Source organism: Canis lupus, chromosome 29, assembly GCF_011100685.1.
Source record: "Canis lupus familiaris isolate Mischka breed German Shepherd chromosome 29, alternate assembly UU_Cfam_GSD_1.0, whole genome shotgun sequence".
In the NCBI taxonomy this organism is placed as follows: Eukaryota; Metazoa; Chordata; class Mammalia; order Carnivora; family Canidae; genus Canis; species Canis lupus.
In genome coordinates, this window is record NC_049250.1 from 25,580,326 (window position 1) to 25,604,252 (window position 23,927).

Below are 23,927 nucleotides of genomic sequence, written 5' to 3' on the forward strand. Positions count from 1 at the left end.
TTTCTCTGACCCCTTAATACCAGTGTATTAGTTCAGTTGCCATAATGAATATATAGACTTGATATTTAAACAACAAACATGTATTTCTGATAGTTCTGGAGGCTGAGAAGTTCAAGATCAAGGTGTGGGTCCATTCACTTCCTCCATGAGGGCCCTCTCCTTGGCATGCATGTTGCTGCCATCTTCTGTATCCTTAGCTGACTGAGAGGGAGACAGGAGTGCAAACTATCTGGTATCTCTTTTCATAGGGATTAATCACTCTTAGGGCTCCCCCCTCATGACCTCATCTAAACCTAATTACCTCCCAAAGGTCCCATCTCCAAGTATCATAACAATGGGAGTTAGGGCTTCAGCTTAAGAATTTTGTGGGAAGGGGGAGTATACAGTTCAATACACAGCATTCTACCTCTAGTCCTCCAAAATTCATATCCTTATCACATGCAAAAAATATTCATTTCATCCCAATATCCTCTCAAATCTTAACTCATTCCAGCATCAACTCCAGATTCTAATGTCCAGAGTCACATCTAAATATCACCTACATTAGATGAATGAGACTTGAGATATGATTCATCTTGAGCCCAAATTCTTCTCCAGCTGTGAATCTGTAAAACCAGACAAGTTATATACACTTAAAATACAACAGTGAGACAGGCATGGGATAAACATTCCCATTCCAAAAGGGAGAAATAAGAAAGAAGGAAAGGATGACAGATGCCTGCTGAGCAAGTCCAAAACCTAGCAAGGCAAATTCTATCAGATCTTAAGGCTTGAGAATAATTCTTTGCTTTGATGGTCTGCCTTCTGGATCCACTGGGGTGGAGGTCCATAGCAACCAGCAAGATTAATTCACTCACCACTCTACCCCATTTCCATGTCCTGTGGAAATGTACAGCCCTCTTCAAGATGTTTGTGAATTTCTCAGGCTTAGGTTCTCAAAATTTCTGACTGAAACTATCAGACGGTAAGAGGCTAGCCCTTGCATACAGCATTCATGGGGATTTTGAGCTTTACTGAGGACTTGGGGAAGTATTTTAAGGAACACTGCAACAAATGTAAAAACATTAAATTGAACAGTATTCTATTCTTAAAGTATTCTTTAGCCATTCTGAAGTGGGTTTCTATTGGCTGATTTCTGGCACTGTCTCCACCTCCACATATCATCCCACTTGTTGACCCTTCATCTTTTCTGTTCTCCCCCTTCCTTTCAAGAACAAACCAAAGCCCTCTTCTTATAACCTATATTTGCTTTTTTTTGTGTTGCATACTGCAGACATTGTTTCCTGGGCTTCCAGGTTTCATCCTCTGCTTCAGTTGGCTCATCAAATTATTTTCTCAAAAACATTCCCTGCCTAGGAAGAATTATGATACCAACTGTTAAGATACATTTAATATTTTGATGAATTACATGTGTTTCTTCTATATAATATGAAAAACTTGGGAAAAGCACAATGAATAAAGATCATCTCTGATTTTACCATTTCCAGATAGATCATGACACTTTAATCAGCTAGCATGTTTCATTATTTCTTTTTGTAATTTATTTTGCACTTGTATATGCAGATACAACAAAGTGGATTAGTACTTAGCAGTTAGCTGATACTTTGTTTTATCCACTTAATCTAATAGATGCTTTTCAATGTCAATAAATGTTTTTCTACATTATTATTTATAATGACTATTTAGTATTTAACTATAAAAATATAGCACATGCATGTTTGTTTCTACATTTTTGCTAAGATAAACAATACTTTGAAACATTCTCTAAATGTATACCTTTGCTCTACATACATCCACAATGATTTTTAATGATAAATTCCTAGAAGGGAAGATAGCTATATCAAAGGATATTTGTTGCTGCCTTGAATAGTGATGCTAAGACTTTTCAGGCAGCCCAGCCAGAGATAACCCACCTTATGTTTAATGGGGCCATGTCCTCTAAGCAGAATGGGGCTCCAGTGGGTCCCTGGCAGAGTGAATCTGAGTCAAGAGTTATTTATTGTGGTCAGAAGAGGTTAGAACTTATAAGTGAATCCTGTTTTTTGATGACCTAGGGACAGGGACAAGACATTTTTTCATGCATGTCTACTACTCACAATGTATATGAATTCCCATAGAGATATATATTGCTTCTCCCACCCCATGTCAAATTGCACACACTCATACACACATACACAGCGTTTCACATTGGACACTATAGTGCCTACAGAAGATGCTGTAGTTACTTTCAAGCAGTTTGAAGAACTCTTTTAGTTGAAAGTTTAATTTTATTTTAAAATACCTTTTGCTTTCTCAACATTTTGAAGTGTGCAAAAATCACCCTTTCTTCCAATGACAAATTTAAAAGTGAATTTATACATAGAAAAGTAGAGGTGTTTGTGTGAAGTGGTACTAGACAATTGTTATCAGTGCAGTATCTGTAAGTATCCTCTCAGATGAGTAAATATTCCCTGTTGTGTCAAGTGCCTTGTAGTTGCATTACATCCTCCCTCCCATTAAAGTACCACTTAGTACAATGGGGTGCAATTAAGCCAATAGAGCGTTGGTGATCTGAAAGGTAGCTCACTTCCAAAGTGCTTCATTTACTCCTCTGTGTTAATAATGGATGGTTTCCCCCTGTTACGTTATCATGGGTTACTCAATAGTAAGAAAATATTCAGGTCTAGACTGAGGATAGAAATTATTGTTTCATTAGCATATTTTCGATTCAACTTTTCTGCAAACATAGCCTTCATCTGTCATAATCTTTAAGGACCAATACAACAATATTATCCTTATGTAGTATAGTCTAATATTTTTTGGGAAAAATGATTTCTGGATCTTCCCCTGAATGTATTTTATTCTTCTCTTGTGTTTTGTCTTTCAGCTTGAATCATAAATTCATACAGAAGCAGCTATTTCTACCTAAGTATAGCCCTAATATATTGTTGATGCTCAGACATATTAAATAATGATTATAACAATAAAAATTTAGTCCCATGGAAACATTATTAAATTTTCCTCTCTCTTAGATTACATGTCATCCTCCTGGTAATATGTGATAGCTGGGTGATTTATGTGTTCTCAAAATTTTAAAATATTTCACTATCTGACTTTATAGCTTTTTTTTTTTTGCTAGTTTTTCAGTACTTTCTAACCCTAGAGATTTAATTTCAGTTTTTCTACCTAAAGATTGATATGAAATGCTTTTCAATATGTTAGCCATTTTCTAGTTACAATAAATTTTATGCCTCTCTTGGCATATTATATCTTTTTTTTTCTCAATTATCTTTTCCTCAATATAGAGTTTTTATAAAGTTCCATCTTGTTGCTTTATTCTTATAGCTGCTAGCACTTTATCCTGCTTTATCTTTTTTCTTTAGATTTAAATTAATGCTATATATTCTTACTTTTAACTTTATTTTTAGGATCCTTAAATCAGTTTTTTGTTTACTTTTCTTAAACTTTTTCTGACTGCTCTTTTGCTTTGTAATAGAAACTGTATATAGGGCTTTTTAAAGTTTTTCATTTATATAACTCAGGATACTTTAGTCATTTCCCAAGCTTTTGTCTTTAATATAACCTGGCTCTGGATTGCCGGAGTCCCTGATTCTTCTCTTTTATATCTATATAGTAGAACATAGTAGAAGTTTTGATATGACTTGTGTTAAAAAACAAACAAACAAACAAACAAACAAACAAAAAAACAGGACCAAAATGGAACTTCTCATGCTAAGGGCTATGTCACCAAACTGAGACTTCATTACTGTTCCAGACTGCCCAGAAATAAAATCTTAAACCACTCCATTAGAAAATAGTCTGATCAGCATTAGTTAGGTAATCTGCCCCATAGATCCTGTCATCCCCTAAAGGAAGGTAACTTTGCAAAAATCAACCCACTTTTTTGCCTAATATAACTTTCTTGTTCCTGCTCCCTTCTGCATATAAAAGTCATTCATTTCATACAGCTCCTCAGAGCTCCTTTCTATTTCCTAGATTGGATATGCCTGATTTGAACAATTTTTGCTCAAATAAATTCTTAAAAATTTTAATATGCCTCAGCTTATCTTTTAACACCTGATTCCCTCTATTTCCCTTTATCTAACCCAACACAAACTTTTGTGGAGGGGACAGAATTAGTTTACAGGATTTCTGGCTCACATTATGTAGGTGTTCACCTACACATATGGATTACAGTGATTTTGAAAAGAACTTGCTCCTCCAAGCATGAGACCTAAAGAGTAGCATTGGCACCCCCTAGAAACTTTTCAGAAATGCAGACTCTTAGGTTCCAATCTAGATCGGCTGAATTAGACTCTGTATTTTACAAGATCCCCAGGAGATGTTCACACACATTCAAGTTTGAGATGCCCTCCTAGAATCCTAGAAACTGCACAGTTGAAAACATAAATAAAGTTTCTTATATTCCTGGAAAGCTTCACTACTCCCCTGGGAAAAATTTATATTTATCATTTTGATTGCCATTTTGATAACTTTGATGGTCTTTGCCTTTGGCCCACGACGCGGTCCTGGAGTCCCGGGACCACCAGTAGGAGACAAGGAACAATGATAAGACTTCAAGTTCAATATTTAATAATCATTCCCGTGCCAGCTAATTAACTAAATTTCTGAGGGGAAGTGTTGTATAGATTTCTGTGACAAATGAACAAAGTGAGATTATGTGGCTAAGCATTGATTTGACAATGCATCAAGACAAATTATCATCTATCTATACAAATTGACAAGTATCTAAAGCAATGCAATCAATACAATGCTGATAAAGGAGAATGTAGAAATGCTAGATGGCTATCAGCTACAGTGCCAGCAGTATTGTCTGTCAAGTGACCAAAAAGAATGAGAATAGCATTCATTTTATTATAAATAGAGATATTTGCATTGGGGATTGAAAATGAATAAGCAAGTTAAGGCATAGTATTAGTGATTATTGCAAAAGTGAAATGGAAAGTAAGAAGTAGCAGATGTTAAACAAGGGGAACATTAGATGTTCAAGACTAGCCCAGGAATCAGCTAAAGTCAGAGTTTCTTTTTTTTTTTTTTTTTTTTTTTTTTTTTCAGAGTTTCTTTTATTGAAGATGTAGACAGAAGAATATGGGTTGTATTCCAACCTTGTGCTGTATTGACTGTGTATTGAGAATAACAAATGTATTTATTTTACATTAGCAAGTGAACTTTGACAACATAGGGATGATTATATTATAAATCTATCAATTGGGGTTTACTCATAGAAGTAAATGAAGTTAATATATGTACCAAAAAAATGATGGCCAGTGGGGGTGGGGGTGATAAAATAGAATGAAGAAGGTACCATGTTCCCTGAGATGTTATCAATAACTTTTACAATTTATCTATTATATGTATATATATCTTAATTTTTATCATGTCAGTATATTTAATTAGCAATGCTTATTAGTTTCAGGGGTACAACAAAGTGATTTGACAATTGTAAGTTACATAATGTTCATCATGGTATGTGTAGTTACTATCTGTCATCATACAATGTAATTACAATATTATTGACTATATTCCCTATGCTATTTTTAAATCTCTGTGACTTATTCATTTTATAACTGAAAGTTTGTATCACTCCCCTTTGCCTTATAATTTTTTTTTAAACATACATAAGGTGACCAAATTGATATTGATCCTTTTTATCACAGTGATGTGAACTGTATTCCAGTTTATACATAGTTGACTTTGAGTAGGTGAGTTTTTGTTCAGAAAAATATGCTTTATATATATATATGTTTTTCTTAATACATTATTATAATTGTGTCTGGTACAAACCTATGTAGTGGAATATAGCATTTACTGTCTTCTTGATAAATATTACTTATTTAATTGGAAAAGGGTCATAAATACTGCTTCCAGTACTTTCATTCAGAATAGTTAAAAGGGGCCCATAGATGGCCTGAGTGTCCTCACAAATCTTTGAATAGAAAAGGCCCAGAGACCCCTATCCTCTTAAGCAATGGGCTATATCACTACATGGTAGGATGACTATAAAATTTATTGTCCAAACGGAGACACTTTTGAAAGTGAAAAGGAGTGCTATTAATAATTACACCTGGACAACAGGCATAAACCACAACTGTCCTGGGCAAACCAGGATGTATGGTCATCCTATTACATGGAGACAGTACAATGATGTATGGACAGGATCTTTCAAACCTAGAATGTAACTTGGTTTAGGATTTTTTCTGAGCTAAAGTATTTTGTGTTACCTGTGTAAGTTCTGTTTCCTCATAGCTAGACTATTACAAGCTTTGTAGGGCAACAAACTTCTTTTTCCCATTTTGAAAGAAATATAAGTTATCAACTATCTTAGATGCAGTTAACATGTGGAGGATAATTTGAAGATGAAATACAGTATTGGTCATTATTTCACTCCATATGCTAATGCTTTCTTGATATTGGTAAGAGTTTCTGAAAAACATGTTTTTTTCCCCCCAGAATTCATTTTAATAAGTTCTTAATATGATTTTAATTATCATTTTGTTAGTTTCTAATTTATTGAGTTATTATTAGAGAAAGTAATCTTTTAAATATATTAAACTTTATATTGTGGCCAAGTTAAACATATAGGGGAATGTATTTTCTCTGTTCAAGGATGTATCTATTAAAATTAATTATTGTTCAGTTTTTCTAGGACTTTAATTACATTTTGCTTATTAGATCTGGCAAATTGTGAAAGAGATAAAGTTTCATAATCTGTTCAACAGTTTACTGTACTTCCAATAGTTTTTGTTTTATATCTTTAAACTACCATATTGTTCATATATGATACCAACCTATTGATGAGTGTGTGGGTATTGAAGGCTGCTTATATATACCTTCCTCATTAATTGTAATTTTTATCATTATGTAATGTCACTGTTTATCCTTTTTGGTGCTTTTAGCTTTAAATCTCCTTATTATATATCCATTCTTGTTTTCTTTCATTTACATTTGCATGCTATTACTTTGTTCATTCTTTTATTTGCAATCTTTTTTAAATTGCCTAATTTTATTTATGTGTATTAGTCTAGATACAAAAAAAAAAACTATGTTTCAATAACAATTTAATCCTGAGATTTCAGAGACTTAAAAAAAAGCAAAGTATATTTTTGGCTTTTACTGCATCCAATAAAGCTATTTATTTATTTATTTATTTATTTGTTTATTTACTTTCTTACTCAGTTGCTTACCAATAATCCAGTCTGTTTCAATCTTGTGGTTCTGCCTCTCAACTTGAGAAGTCAGTATTCAGTGCCAATGGAGGAGGAAAAAACTGGTGCCTAAGCTTTCCTATTATTTTGCCCACAGCCCATTGGCTAAAACTAGTCATGTGACCCAGTGAACAGCAGGATACCTGGGAATGTAGGTCCCATGCACTCCTCAAAAAGAGAAGAATCTAATAATACTGAATACTTTTAATACCTATCACAATGTGTCTCTTGCAGATAAAACACAACTATTTAAAAAAAATTAAATAGAATATCTTTCATGAAAGCTCATTTCCCTCACTCTTAGTAAAATGAGTGATAATGCTTGATTCTGTATACATTTGTGTTTCAGTTTCCTTATTTCTTGTTGATCAAATTGCTATTTTTTATATCCTTTTGTTCCTTTTTCCTTTCTTCTGTTTCTTCACATTCCATAAATCTTTAATTTTTCCTTTCTCTGTTTTTATATATAATAAAAACATGCATTTCTGCTGATATCTGGAAAAAAGATACCAACTTATTCTTCCACAGATTTGTGCCAGATGTATTAGTTTGCAAAGGCTGCTGTAACAAAATGCCACAAACTGGGTGACTTAAGCAACAAAAGCTTATTAACTCACAGTTCTGGAGGCTAAAAACCTGAAATCGAGATATTGGTAGAGTTGTGAGGGGGAATCTATTCCATTCCTTAGGCCTGACTTCTGGAGGTTCCTGGCAATCATTGGCATTCCTTGACTTGTAGATGCATCACTCCAATCTCTGCCTTCCTCTTCACATAGCCTTCTCCCTGTATACATATACAAACATTATATAAATAATTATTAATTACTATAAATGAATATATAATATATAAATAATAGTATATAAAGGTCATATGCATCCTGATTTTCTTCTTGGCAGTTATATGATTCTCTCTTTATCCTTAAAGTTTGGGAATATTGTCTACTATATATACTTGGAGGGTAACTTGTTCTCCTTAATACAATCTAGAAGTTTGTGAGCCCACTGATCTGAAGACTTGAGGATATTCTTCATCTCAGGAAAATTGCCTTCAGAGACTATTTAAGTTTTTCATTCTCCCTCTCCCTCCACCCACCCCCCAATTATCCTTTCTTCTATTTTTCTCTCTGAATTCCTGTTGTTCTAATGTATGAGCTTATTTTGTGTAGAGTCTAAGATTGCCTAGGGCACTCCCTGGGGCCCCTAAGCTTGTGGAGAGCCCTGAGTCAATGTTGTGGCTGGACTACCTTTGTGTTTCTGACTATGATTGCAGGATGTATCTCAGCAACAAACACAAGGGAACTTCGAGAAAAAAAAAAAAAAATTAGTCACAGTTTCTGGAGAATACACATCACACTCAAGGGCCCACAGGAAGGCTGCAGGTAGAGAGTGAGTGTGTGTGTGGACGTTGGGGTTGTGCCTTTATTGGGTACGTGGGGTGCCTAAGGGTAATAGAGTCTTACTCTATACTGATGAATTTAAAATATAAGAATGGGAATTAGAGCAAGGGAGACTTGTGCATGCAGTCAGATATCTAGGTCACCCAGGGGAATTTCATGGAAGAGGGAGACTTGGCTTCTTTTACAATTATGTAGCCAGTAGCTCTGTCATACGGTCAGCAGTCTGGATATCCAAGATAGGTATCTTTGAAATGGATGCCTCTACAATCAGAAAGCTTAATGTCAGTCACTTATATTACAGGCTTCTCAGATCTGTCTTTTAAATCTCTTAGCTTTTCCCTCATGATTTTTATCATTTTATAATTTTTCTCTGAGCACTGGGAAGTTTTTCACGTGAAACACTCATAAATGATCGTTTTTTTTTCCAAGTCATTTGTTGAGTTAATTTAAATGATTTTATTACTTTTATTCACATTTTCATTAAATCTTCCATCATTTCTGTTTCACTAGATGTATGTTCTGATTGTTTTTCTTCTCTTCAATTGTTGGCACCCCTTAGATGAATTGTTATTTTTATTTTTTGGCTTACCAGTGCTCAAGTTGTATTAACCATGTTTCTAGCTTCTGTAAACTTGATGTTTTAACATCTGCCCTACATGCATGTGCCAGACATGCCTGTTCTGGACAACCCAATAATATGCCTGAGTCACTTTTCCTTGGCTTCCTGCCTCTCTTGTCACCCCTCCTACTTGGGAGGAGTCCCACTCCCAGACATACTTTTCCATTACAAACCAACCAGTCCAGAATTCTACTTCTATATTGGGATGTCATACTCTGGACCACTATGCTCTTGTCCTAATCACCTCAAACCCAGGTATCTGGCAACTAGGGAGAGCCCCTTTGCCCTGGAGCCCACTGAAATCATTCAAACTATCCAATCTTAAGCCTGCTTACCCTGCCTCATCTATTCCTTCCCAAAGAAACTATAATAAATGTGCTTGCCCACAGTACCCCCTCTCTCTCTGCCTCCTGACTGACCCCAGTGCTTCCTTGTGTGACCTCCTCCTCTTGAGAACTCCTCCAGGTATGCCCTTTTCTTTTGGGAACTGTAATAATCTATCTTTAAGTAGCAATAATTTCCTGCTTTGTTGGCCTTACTATACCTCAAATTTACTATTAATACATGATATTTAAAAATAGGTCTAGTTGTTACTGTATACCACATGTAGTAGATATGTCTGTGTTGTCAGTAACATTAGCTGTCCATCTGTCTCCTGCCAAGGTACCAGTTTCTTTCTCAGTCACAGAGGAGAGGAAATGTCAGTACATCCATTGAGTTCTCAATCAACTTTTGTGCTCTGGGTTACATGGCACAGGGCCTCTGTCACCTTGTTCCAGACACCCACAGATCTCCAAGAGTCAAACTGCCTCCAGTAACTTTAGTCATGTCCCTTAATCCCCCTGTGCCTCAGTTTTCACATTTGTGAAATGGATATGATAATAAGAATAGTACCTTCTTCAAAAGTCTGGTGCATCAGGTATTACATCTAAAGCACTGTATAGGCATTAGCTGTTGCTGTTATTTTCTTTTTCTTTTTTGTTATTTTATATAATGTAGTCACACTTTTCTAAATGAAGAAAAGGATTAACAAAAAGAACACCTTTTTGTTTTGTTTTGTTTTATTTACCTTGTGACAATTTTTTTTTTTTTAATTCCAGTAGAACTCTACACATCTATTGAGCAGACCTAAGGAGATGAAAGAATCAGGATAGCAAGTTTCAACAATCATAATCACCATATTCAAATGGATTTGAAAACACATGGCTGTGGGTGGCTTGGAGGTATAAACCTAAATCTCAACTTACTTGTTTGCTTCTGCTCTAACAAACTAAATACATGTGTTTTGGAGACAGATATATGTTTTTAAAAAATATTTACTTATTTACGTATTTGAGAGAGCGAGAGAGCAAGCAAACATGGGGAGGGGGAGGGGCAGCACAGAGGGAAAGGGAGAGAATCCCAAGCAGACTTCCTGCTTAGGAAGGCCCAACATAGGGCTCAATTTCATGACCTTGAGATCATGACCTGAGCTGAAATCTAGAATCCAAGGCTTAACTGACTGAGCTGGTTAGGGGTTCCTGAAGCCTGATACATTGTTTTTTAATGGCCAAAGGGCAAATATAAAAATTGTGCAGAAAATAAAAAAAGAATGTAAACAGCTAATGAAACCATGCTGAACTTGAACTAAGCTCTGAGGACCTGAAAATCAGGCAAGCTTTGGGTTCTTGGTAGAATATATCCATAAAATATTCTTAGAAAATATTAAAGACAAAAAAAAGATGAAAATAAACAAAGTCACTTATCCTACCATGTAGAAAGAACTATTGTTAGCATTTTAATCAATTACTCAGTTTTTTTCTATTTGTTTCATACATTTATATGGTGATGCATACAAAGTCTTTTGAAATAAATTATTTGTACCTAGTATTGCACTATGAGCATATTTCATATCATTAAATACTATTTTAAAATTCACTTTTTAAAAGATCTTACTTACTTATTTAAGAGAGAGACATATAATATGAGTTGCGGGAGGGATATAGGGAGAGGAGAGGGACAAACAGACTCCCCACTGTGCAAGAAGGCTGATGTGGGGCTCTATCCCAGGACCTTGACATCATGACCTGAACTGAAACCAAGAGCCAGATGTTTAGCCAACTCAGCCATACAGGTACCCCTGAAAATGTATTTTTAAATATATTATTTGTTTGTATGTATTTAACAAAACATATTTAGCCATTTCCTATAGATGCATTCTTATTTATTTATTTTTTTTTACAAATTTTCATTGTTTAAAACAACACGGGGATTAATGTCTTTACATTTTTAGCTTTCTTTTTGAAATTTTGTCTGCAAGTATGAGAAACCAATTTGAATTTGCCTCGAGCTATGGAGGGAGGGAGAATGGCAGCAGAATTTATTGGAAGATTGTGGGGTGTCTAACATTCACAAAATTAAAGTTAAAATAATGGCTATCATTTTTTAACCTGTCAAGTTGAAATTGCTTCTTTTCCTAAATTATAATATTTAATGTTGGCAGGGGTGTGATGAAAGAGACAACCTCAGCCAGTATCGGGGTGGGGGAGAGGTGCTAATAGAACAGGTTTTCTGCAAAGCAAATTGGGAATACTTTGAAAAGTTTCCAACAATAGTATTCTTTGACCATGTAATTTTATGCTACTTATCTTCTCTATGGAAGTAGGTAGATGGACTCACATATTTCTGTATAAAAAATTATAGTGAATATTTTGGGAGAGACAGTCTATCCCTGTCCATTCTGCCTCTCCTTACTTCGTATTGCACATTCATCACACCTTCTTTTTTTTTTAAAGATTATAAGTATTTATTTATTTATTTATTTATTTATTTATTTATTTATTTATTCAGAGAGACCGAGAGAGAGGCAGAGACAGGTAGAGGGAGAAGCAGGCTCCATGCAGGAAGCCCGACATGGGACTCGATCCTGGGTCTCCAGAATCACACCCTGGGCTGCAGGCGGCGCTAAACCGCTGTGCCACTGGGCTGCCCTAAAGATGATAAGAATTTATAATTTGCATTTTCTTCCAAAGAAATAATAAAGGCAGTATGTCACCAGTTTGACATTGACTTAAATGCTTATAAAAGGGTATTTAGAGACTGATTCTTGAAGTTGGAATCATCTGAGAGTTTGAAAAATACTGATGCCTATATACTATATCTTAAAATTTGGATTTAATTGATATAAAGTAGGGCTTGAGCATGTAGTTTTAAAACTTTCCAGGTGAATCTACAGGTGCCCATAGGGGAGTTTTCAGCATCTTGAGAATGTCTGCAACACGGTGCCTCTACTCTGTAGCTTAGGTGTCCAAGGTGGGCATCTAAAGAAAACTGACTCAGCTTTCCCAAGAATGTGCAATATTGAAAGGAGTGGTGGCTGAGACTGTTGGCAGCAGAATTATATTGAAAGCAACACTAATAGAAAGATCCTTGGGATCCTTCTACCAAGATCCCGAGGCTTGCTTGGGATCCCATGGTCACCAAAGCATGGTTCAACATTATTTCAATAGTTGTTTATATTCTTTTATTTTTATTCTTTTTATTTATGTTCTTTGTTCATGTAAAATTATGTTTGCCTTTAAACATGTATATAATTTGTAAGAACAGAAGCAAACAAAAATTTGCAGTTTAGCCTTATGCCTCCTAGTCATCCACAGGCATATACTTTCAAGTCTTTTTGAATATGGTGATTTTGATAATAGGAACTTGTTGTCCTAATAATTTCATTTCCTTAAGTCTGCTCAATAGATGTGTAGAGTCCTGTTAGAGTCCAAAATTGCCACAGGGCATAAAAAAGTATTCCTTTTGTTAATTCCTTTTGCTTCATTGAGAAAGATGTGACTAGATTGTAGAAAATAACAGCAGCAGCTAATATCTACATAGTGCTTTAGATGTAATAATTCATGCAACAAATTTATGAAGTAGGTACTGTTCTTATTGTTATCATATCTGTTTTACAAATGAGAAAGTTGATGCATAGAGGGATTAAGGGACATGACTAAAATTACACAGTTAATAAGTAGCACAGATAGGATTTGAGCCTAGTGTGGCTTCCAAGTCCAAAGTCTTAATTCATGTGTTAATTAATGCATATGTTTTCTCACAATAAAATAAATTAGCTTATGTAAACAAGTTTTATACTTTTCATATACCTAACATCTCTTCAGCATAGTTTAATATATTAATAATTAAAGAGAAGATCAGCTAATGTGTTTGCTTTTTGAAAATAGAAGTTAGAGTATTTTACAATAAAAATTCAAAAGTTATCATTTGATGAAGAGTTTTATTTTCTGAGCTAAAGATAACAATGAGGCAGTGTCATAGAGAAAAAGTCCAGGTTCTTCTCAGCTATGTAAATTTTGACAAGTTACATAAACATTAAAGCCAGACTTATTACCTGCAAGATAAATGTATCTGCTGTATTTATTTTCATAAGTTATTGTGGATATGAGATGAGATGGCTCATGAAAAGGTTTGTAAATTGTGATACCATATAAAATGTAAGTTTGTATTATTATTAGAATATTTTGTGCTATTAGGGAGGAAATTACATATTCCTGTTGATTTGGGGGAAAGTTTTTAAAATTGATTTTAGGATAAGCAATATCACTTCTATTCAGAAATGGCACAAAATATCATGTCAAGACTTGAGAGAAAACAGCTTGAGGGGTCAACACAAAAGTGGAAAATAAAAATATGGTTCTTATTTATTTACCTCATCAGAAATTGTGCTTAAAAGTCAATGAATATGGGATGCCTGGGTGGCTCAGCGGTTGAGCACTTGCTTTGGCTCAGGTTGTGATCCCGGGATCCTGGGATTAAGCCCCACATTGGGCTCCCTGCATGGAGCCTGCTTCTCCCTCTGCCTCTGTCTCTGCCTCTCTTGCTCTGTCATGAATAAATAAATAAAATCTCTTTTAAAAGGTCAATGATTGTAAAAGAAAGAAAGAAAGATGTCGGAAGTGGTTCTTTTTGTATTTCAAAAGATGTTCTATGGCCTATCTATATCTTTGGGGCCAATTTGGGATCTATGTGCTTAAATGATGACAGAAGGTTTCACTTACTACTGTAAGAAACTTTTATGACTCATATTGGGAGTCTTGCTCTGCTTAAGAATAAATTAAGAGAAAATACTTCTTTTGGCAGTTCTGAATATTTTAAAAGAGTAAAAATATATGTTAATTACCTATCCTGCTTCATTATCTGTGGCCTATTTTAATTTTAAGCAGGTTTTTTTTCCCTCCTATTCCAAAATTTCCATCAATGGCATTTTTTTGGGAATCTAAGTTAATTAGATCTTCTTCAGTTCTTTTCCTCTTCACTGTTTTGCAAACATTGGACACTCTTGATCATTACTTGTTGAAAGTCTCTTCTTCCTTGGATCCTGCTTCCTTCTGAGGTTCCTTTTGTTTTTCTCACTGGCTTTTCTTCCACACATGCTTTAAAAAGTGAAGTGCTGCTTCGTTAAGTCATCATCCTTCTGGATACCTGCTGTGATCTCATAGACTGCCATCAATTCCACTCACATAAAATGCCATGGAAGTACATAGTTCTAACTCAACTTTCCCATATTCTTACCTGCCTTCTTCATATATACCTTGTATATAATACAAGGGCACCTTAAATTTAACATACCTCAGATGAAACTCATTACCAGTTTAGCAGTGTTCTTTGGCTTTCTCTATTTCCTATTGTTGATAATGGTAACACATAATCATGTAAATTCAAAAGTGTGGCATTATCTCAGATCCTTCTCTATTCCTGCTATGCCTTACCCACCATACTCCAACTCTATTTTCCTTTTTAATTTTTCTCAAAGTTTGTCTCCAGCTCTAGGCCAGTATGCTTATTTGGGTCCCATCCTCTCTCATAGGGACAAATAATTTCCCAAATGGTCTCTGCTGCAATCTCTACCCACACTGTCAGTAGATCATTTTCCTAAAACACAGTTTTCATTCTACAGTTTCTTTACTCCAAAAACTTTCAGTGATTTTTAGCTTAATAGAGTATGAATTCAATATGAGGCTCTTTGTATAGATGTCCTTTTCCATCTTTACCTACTTCCAACTCTCCCTAACTTCGACTTTACACAATATATACCTACAGCAACACTGATTTACTTCTCCTTCCCTAAACTTGTCTGGTGCCTATATATGTGGTCTTCCTCAGCCTATGATTTATCTATCCCTATTCCCCATATGGTCAAGTCATAAAGAACTAGTTCAAATGTCATTTTCTTGGTGATTTTCCCGTGCAGTCAGGTACTTTCTCAAGTTTTAAAATAATATTAGTAGGGCTACTTTTCTAATCTCCATTATTTACTTATGTCTTTTTCCCTCTTATAGCATGTTAGATCTTTTGAGGGTCTCAAACTCTCTCTTGTTTTTCTACTTTGTCTCTTCCCTTTCATTCATTACTGTTCACTAGTAGATGTTCAATAAATGCTGGTTTGATATAAATAAATAAAGGAAAGAGGAAAGAAATATACATTGCAAAAAGACTATCCAATAGTGGGTGACTATATTTGTAATATATGATGTAATTCCTCCCTGCAGAGAAAAGATCAATTCATCATGCCCAACTTGGTGTGTTTTTTTCCTTTCTTATTTGATAGAATTCCATTTCTTTGTTTCTGTGTATGAAAATTTTCATTAACATTTCAACATTAAAAAATACCTAGAATAAATGTATCACAAATTGAAAATAGTATGTAATTTGGGCATAGTTTGCAATAAACATTCTTAATTAATTCATCACATACTTAAAGTGTCCAGGGAATGAGACATATATATATATATATATATTTTTTTTTTAAAGAATTTATTTATTTATTAATGAGAGACACAGAGAGCAAGGCAGAGACACAGGCAGAGGGAGAAGCAGGCTCCTTGTGGGGAGCCCGATGCAGGACTTGATCCCAGGACCCTGGGATCACACCCTGAGCCAAAGGCAGATGCTCAACCACTGAGCCACCCACGCGCCCAGGAATGAGATATTATTTTACTGATGGAAACCATTCAGCTGGTAAACCAGGTGAGGCACTGTTTTAAATGATTTAGGATGTGTTCTTTTTATTTGCTAAAGTTTTTTTTTTTTCCTTCAAACTTTTAATCAAGTAGATGATCTATGTTTTCTGTTGAAAGAAAAAAAGAAAGATCCAAATTTCTCATCTGTTCTCTGTATAGTCTACAGTGAACTCATGGGCATAATCTAAATGTTCTGACGACATGCTAATTGCATTCTAAAAATAGTTTCCACAATTGAGAACTTCAGTTCTAAAGATCAAATAATACACTGACGGGTGGTTTATTATTTTTTTAAGCATTGTTGGAAATGATTCTTTTCTTTTTCTAAATTGGCCTCATTTTATTCTTATTGACTTCTTGTCAGCAAGATTCTTCCTGGACCTTTTAATTTGCACTGCACAGCAGACATCACCTTCAGTGACCCTAGTTCTCCCAGTCTAGCATAAAAGTTCAACAAATGCAAAATCTAAGAGATGACAGGCAACTGATAGATAATTTGCAGTTATAGAAGTTTCTTAATTACAAACCTATTTCTAGGCAGTCAAAGTGTTGAATAATGAGAAGTTGACATCAAATGAACTAACTTAAGAATCAACTTGCCGCATTCTTAATCTCTCTGAACCTCAGTTTTATCATCCATCAAATAGACATTTTAGTTTATTTAAATACGATGTTTTTAACAGGTAAGTAGTATGCAATTTAATCTATTTTAATTTTTTTTGTGCCTGTTACGGTAGTATTACCAATTTTAGATGGTTATCCCTAGAATTCACATGTACACATTTGTTGTTCTTCTAATGTATATTTTTAAAAAAGAAGTGTAGAATTTATACACCTGAAGACATGTAGTCCAAAATTTATAGTAAGTTCCATTAAAAAGTGACTCATTGGGGAAAGCAATGAGAAAATGAATTTATGCAGTATTTTACCTATTTTAATGCATACTCAGCAAACATTTGTTGAACACTTATATTCTATACTGAGTGATATGTAGAATATGAGATCTTTTGAAACAGGAGGTTCTCATCTTCTGGTAATGTGCAATACCAGAAATTACTCATCATTCATTAATGGTTTGAATCATCAATTCACCAGTCACCTTTTTCTCATTCAGCATTTGTTTGTCGGGCCTTTGAGGGCTTAAATTCAGTACTTTTATCTAAAATATGCTTTTCACCATAGGTAAGCAATTATAAAACAATAGTTATGGAAATACAAGCATTAAGATAAAATGCTAAATACCTTTCTGGCAAATTAGCAGTAGAGACATTCCACTTAGATAATTGGTAACAATTGTTTCTGAACTCTCATTACTTTTTTCACAGTATAAGGCAAAATTATGTACACTTTTCAAAAACATTTCTGTTGGGGGGCGCCTGAGCTTAGTCCGAGGCTTAGTCGATCAAGCATCTGCCTTCAGCTCAGGTCATGATCCTGGGTTCCTGGGATTCAGCCCCTCATCTTTGGGCTCTCAGCTCAGTGGGAAGTCTGCTTCTCCCTCTCCCTCTGCATATTTGTGCATTTGCTCTCACTCTCTCTCTCTGTCAAATAAATAAATAAAATCTTTAAAAAAAATTTCTGTTGGATATTGAGGCTGATAAAACTCACCCTTTATTTTTGAATGAGTTGTCAAACAATTGAAAATAAGACATAAAAATGATATATAGATGAAGATCAGTATGTCAGCTTTATTATTGGGAAAATATGGCTTAAACCTGCAGTCAGGTAGGTTTCCTAAAGTTCCTCCATTTACACAGTCACCTAGAACCCCTGGCCTCTTTGGTTCCATTAAGCCCCAAAGGGTAAATTCTGCCATTGTAGACCTACCGCAATGGAGAAGTAGATATGAAAGATTCCTTAGGACAGTTTCTCAGAAAGGGATAAATCTATAAGGGACAGAATCAGGCAAGTCTATTCTTTCTAAATTCACTAATTAGCGAGGTAACCCCTGATCTGTTAGAAATAAAGTAAAATATCTCCATCTTCTGTAAAAAATTTGTGGAAGAAGGAAAAAAATAATTCCTCCTAACCTCATCTCACAGGATATCTGTTCACAGTCCTCATGTCCTTGAAGCAACATATAAGGGCTTTTTATATGAAAAATGTGGGTATATTTAAACACTACTAATTTGGGGGTATCTAGAATTGAGCTGCATGGTTTTGGGTCCATGGCTGAAATTCAATCTTTCACATATTTATTAAAAAATTGTATGATTAGGGAGCCTTGGTGTCTCAGTTAGTTAAATGTACTCTTGATTTCAGCTCAGGGTCATGATCTCAGGGTTATGAGATTGAGCCTACATAAGGGTCTGCTCTGGGCATGGAGCCTGCTTAAGATTCTCTGTCCCTTTCCCTCTACCCCTTCCTCCCCCACCCCCAACTTGTATGATTTAGGCAGACAGTCTCACCTCTGCTGTCCTGCTTGCTGCTCCCTTGCAGTACATTCAATAAATTTCTATCTCCTTAAAAAAAATTGCATGATTTTAAAGGTGGGAAGACTATAAAATATAACTAAATACTTTTATAGATAAAGAATTTAACTTTCATAAAATTTAAGAGACTTGGTTGGAGACATGCATAATGACTTCTCTCTTAAACTGAATCTTATTAATCTTCAGGGTCCTAGTGCCTACTACAGTGCCTCGCACTTTATTGAATGAATGAATGAATGAATGAATGAAGAGTCATGGTTCTAATACTGATTTTATTATTAACCTATGTCTTTTCATATTATATCACAGTTCCTGTGGGCAAGAAAGAAGAAAGTCCAAGTTTTCTTTGTACAGTTGAAGAAATGAAACAGAGAATTCAGACAGACATTTATCAATTGAATCAAAGCTTTAAAATATATTATAATATGGTTAAAACACTAAGTAGTGGGGATTCCTGGGTGGCTCAGCAGTTTGGCACCTGCCTTTGGCCCAGGATGTGATCCTGGAGTCCCCGGATCGAGTCCCACATCAGGCTTCCTGCATGGAGCCTGCTTCTCCTCTGTGTCTCTGCCTCTCTCTATCTGTGTCTCTCATGAATAAATAATAAAATATTTACAAAAAAAACCCCCAGTAACTAGTTATAGTTACTAATCAATTACAATAGAAATTTTGTTTTCTAAGTTTTGCTAAATTATGATTTATCAATGATATCTTAGAAGTTTATAAGGTCTTTTAAAATAAGTATTATGCAGACATTTTGGACAGTAAATTTCTTCACTAGAGATAAATATATTTGAATCAATAATTTCATTTTTCTTAATTTTGGATTTCCACTTTAAAAATAACTTGTTGATTATTCATGAGGACTAATGGAAACTTGTTTTCATGACCTGGGCTCTTTTTGTCAAGAACTGTGAAAAGTCTGAGATCTCTACTTGCAAGCAAAATAAGTAGCCTGACACAGTTGCCAGGCTGCTGGCAGAAGACCCAAGATTCCATAGTTAGAGACAAAAACTTTATTACTTATGGCTAGCAAGTAGCATGAGCTTATTTGGATGAGTTCTCCTTATCCCCAGGATCCACAAAGGGCCCAGATGAATGTATGCATAAGCAATGGGTTGTATTACAGGAGAGGGAACCTGATTTTATAATGGGCAGTGCACATACCTATTCTTGATTCTGGTGGAGACACTACCTCTATCCTCTAAGGTGGAAAGCACACTTGTTCTTTACTCCAGAGAAAGATACTATCTTTGTCTTTCAAGGATTTTTGCTTTACCAACACTTAGGAGAAGAGAGTCTGGAATAAGTAGTAGCCAGTGCCTCTTAAAGAAGTGCAGAAACATGAAACACCCATGGTGAATTGTTTCTGTTGAATGTACATATACATACATAAGTACAATGCCTCAACTATTTATTCAACTATGTTATAAAACTTAGCATTAGACACTAGGCAATATACAGTGATGGGAAAACCATGGTTCATGTGCTCAAAGAGTTAAAGCATGTGGTCACATGCACCTACTACAAAACACAGTGATTAAGTGTTTTATCTGAGGTTTTTCACATAGAACTTAAAATGTTTAAGCTTGGGCAGCCCAGGTGGCCCAGTGGTTTAGCACCACTTTTGGCCTGGGGCGTGATCCTGGAGACCGGGGATCGAGTCCCACGTCAAGCTCCTTGCTTCTCCCTCTGTCTGTGTCTTTGCCTCTCTCTCTCTCTTTCTGTGTCTGTTGTAAATAAATAAAAAATCTTAAAAAAAAATGTTTGAGCTTGATGTCAGAGATGCTGGAATCACTATAGCACAGTAGGTAAGAGTTGAGGCTGAATCCAAGTCCCACCATTACATGCAGTATTTACCCACCTTGTTTGTATTTCAGTTTCTTTATTGGTAAAATTTGTATAAGTACCTACCTCATAGGTAGTTGGGTAAATTAAATGACTTACTGTGGGGAAGAGCCTAGAATAGTTTCTAAAACATGCTGTCTGTTCAAAAATTGTTAGTTCTGTAAAATGTAACTGCTATCACTTTTTATCATTGTGGCCCTAAAAAAGGTTACTTAACTTCCTTTCTAAGTCATGTTTTTCTCACTTATAAAACAGGAATGATAATGTCTCATTAGTGGACTCTGAGTCATAAATTAAAAATGTAATGAATATGCTTAATAATAAAGACTTAAAACTGTAGCTGTTATTAATAAAGGGACGTTACTACATATAATTCAAGGGATAGAGTTGTTTTTTTTCTTTCTACCCTTTACATTTCTTCTGATTCACAGCTGGTAGAATAATGCAGCAGGTGCAGGGTGTGTGGGTGGGGAGGAGAGAAAGCAACATTATAGTAGAAGTTAAGACCTGGTTCTCTTCTTGATTTTATTATCAATTAACATTCACAAAATTTATTGGCTGACCAGTGTTTGGCAATAAATATGACAGAGTCCCTTGTTTTTATAAAAACTCAGAATAGTGGCTCAAGCCACTTGCATTCTTTTGTGTAGCCTGGAGGAAGCAAAGGTGATCAGGGGGTCACATTTGACCTGAGCCATGGAAGGGGAGTCAGGACAATGTGAACAAAGGTACAGAGACAACACAAACAAATAAACAAACAACACAATAATAACGAAAACCAAAACACAAGTGCAGTCTGTTCTGAGAAAGCACTTAAAAAGTTCAGTGTAACACACTTAGAATCTGAGGGACAGGTTAGATTGTCAGTGGAAGTCATGTGGAGAAGGATCTAAATGCATTTAAGGGTTAGCCTTAATTCCACAGGTCTTGTGAAGCTATTAATGATCTTGCTGCTACTGCTGCAGAGCAAAACCGGGGCAAGAGCAGGACACTTAGAGAAAAATCACATTCTCAGTCTGATGATCCTGGAGACAAAACTGACCCAACCATTTTGTGCCGTATTACATTAGCAAGTAAAAGGAAGTGCTCTGAACTTAATAAGCACTAGAAGGAGTCATCCTAGCACACCAAGCCCCTTCATCATCTTTAGTAGTTGTGGGCTAGAAGTACCTGAATAAGGCTCTCAAACATAAATGCTGACAATTGAGTTGGGAAAAGACAAGTACTTGGGGTTAAACTCCTATTCTATCCTTTAGTAGATCAGTGGTGAGCAAATAGGGTGTGGCCAAGGATTAGAAGAGAACTGCTTTGAATTATGGGAAATTTTACCCACTCACCCAGCCCTCACCAGGTCCTGAGGACCTGCCCTGATTCTGTTTTTTCCATTTAATGTTAAAAATACCACTCTTGGGAGCTTAATTTCTTAATAGATGGGACATTTTTTCAATGTTTACATTTGAAATGTTTACAAAACTTTACAATATTTAGCAGAGTTACTATTGAATTGCCAAAAATACGTAGATTTTACTGTAATGTTACAATACATTTTATTGTTACACTGGTCCCCAAACTCTAGCAAAAAATATTCTCATTAACTGCTATTACCTTCATCAAACATATAACCTCTCGGCAGGGCTCTAGCTCCCTAGGCAAGCCCATTATCAGCCCCCGCACTTCAAGCAAGTGCATAAGCACCAGCTGTCAACGGTGCTTTCAATCCAGCTGTCAACCCAGGTGTGGTAGGCTCAGCACTGTGCTATGATGTTAATGATGGATTAATTAAGGCTGTGTGTGTGTGCATGCAATGGAATCTGGTGAGCAGTTTGTGCTCTGCTTTTGGCTGGGGTCCTATGGTAGTCTTCAGTGTATTCCTTGGGGGCTTCCTCTCTACTTGCCAACAGGTCTGTACACTCCGCTTCAAAAGCAAACAATCAGCTTATTTGAATTAAAAACAAAGAACTCCATGACTAATTCACCAAAGCTCGTGATCTTGACAGAGAAAGAACAGCATTTATTTGACAGATCAGAAAGGGAGGTGGCGGTGTTCTTTTCCTCCTTACTTTTGCAGAATAGACTAAGCTATAGAAAGGTACGTTGCTTATGCTCCATAAACCAATGACATGTTTTGATATTCTTAGCTCATAAGATAATGGGATTTTGCATTATTTAAATATTTTCTATAAACATTTTTTGGGGTGTGTGTTTTTGCTGATAACTATTGGCTTTTAGACTTGTTCCCAGCACCCCACCCCCATATGAGTTGCCTCTTTATTATTGGTTAAACTCCTCTCAAGATTATATGTATACCTTTCAGCTACAGAGTTTTAAACTACCATTGCTCATGTTGCTCACTAGTAGTGTATTATCTGTTAACACATTGTTTAGGACTTGGGGACCTATTACCCAGGGACTCAAATGCTTACCCAGGGACTCAAATGCCTTGATCCCAGAGTATACTCCATTGTATCTTGGATGAAAATTTCAGGCTTTTCCTTTTTTTGATGGAATAATAGCAATGTTAACAACAACTACAATAACCATTACAATTCATTGAACACCTATTATGTGCAGGATTTTAAATATGTACATAATCTCCTATTCTCCTTATTAATCCAATTCATAGAAGAAGTTGAAGTTTAGAGAGAGTAAATAATTTGCCCAGAGTTCTATAGCTCATAATAAGGAATGTAATGCATTTGGAGAAGATAAATATTGAAGAAACATTAGGAATTTTTTAGGGACAAAAAGGAGAAGCCATGAGGAAACAAAACAAGGATGTGGACAACCCACATCCTTACAGGAACAAGGACTTTTACGAAACAACAAAAAAAAAAACCTTGTAGTCGCAGCACACATATTTTGAGTCGGGAGGTGGGATGTGGGAGTATTGAGACATGGCATTGTAAGGAGTGTGAAGTTGACTTTATTCTCCTTACAAAGAGGAATTGGTGAAAGGGCACAATCAGTTTAGTTTTTAGAAGATAATGGCAATATGGAGGATGCATTAAAGTCAGTGTCTGGCAAGAGAATACCATTAAGAAGTCGTACCATTGAGGTATACTCCGTACTGGGTGCTGAAAGCAAAGCACAAAGTGAGCAATGTATACTCATTGCACTAGGATTTGCTCTAGGAAGCTGCTACTCATGTCAGACATCTGGACATACAGTATTACCATATAATAATAATAATAATAATAATAATAATAATAATAATAGCTAGCATCTGAGCAACTAGTGTATGCCAGATACTACTTTGAGTTTTTTATAAGTGTTCATTCATTTAGTCTTCACAGGAAGCCCCGTGAAGTACACACAATGAAGTGGTGGAACAGGTGATGACTTCAGAGAGAGTGGCCTCCAAATTTGCTATTTTGACAACAGAATAAGGTAGATATTTTATTTTATTTCATTTTATTTATTAG

The 23,927-nt window shown here is 35.4% G+C and overlaps 1 long non-coding RNA gene across 4 annotated transcripts in view; it reads left to right on the top strand.

Moving 5' to 3' along the window:
* Positions 1 to 23,927, top strand: part of LOC111093254 — a 90,911-nt gene that overhangs the window by 62,203 nt on the left and 4,781 nt on the right. For 2 of the 4 annotated variants that reach the window (XR_005381104.1, XR_005381105.1), the window contains 2 exons: positions 10,325 to 10,444; positions 18,967 to 20,858. This is a non-coding gene — a long non-coding RNA (uncharacterized LOC111093254). Of the gene's footprint in view, positions 1 to 10,321; positions 10,445 to 18,966; positions 20,859 to 23,789; positions 23,893 to 23,927 lie in introns of those variants that run through there. The other 2 variants (XR_005381102.1, XR_005381103.1) reach the window with 2 other exon arrangements.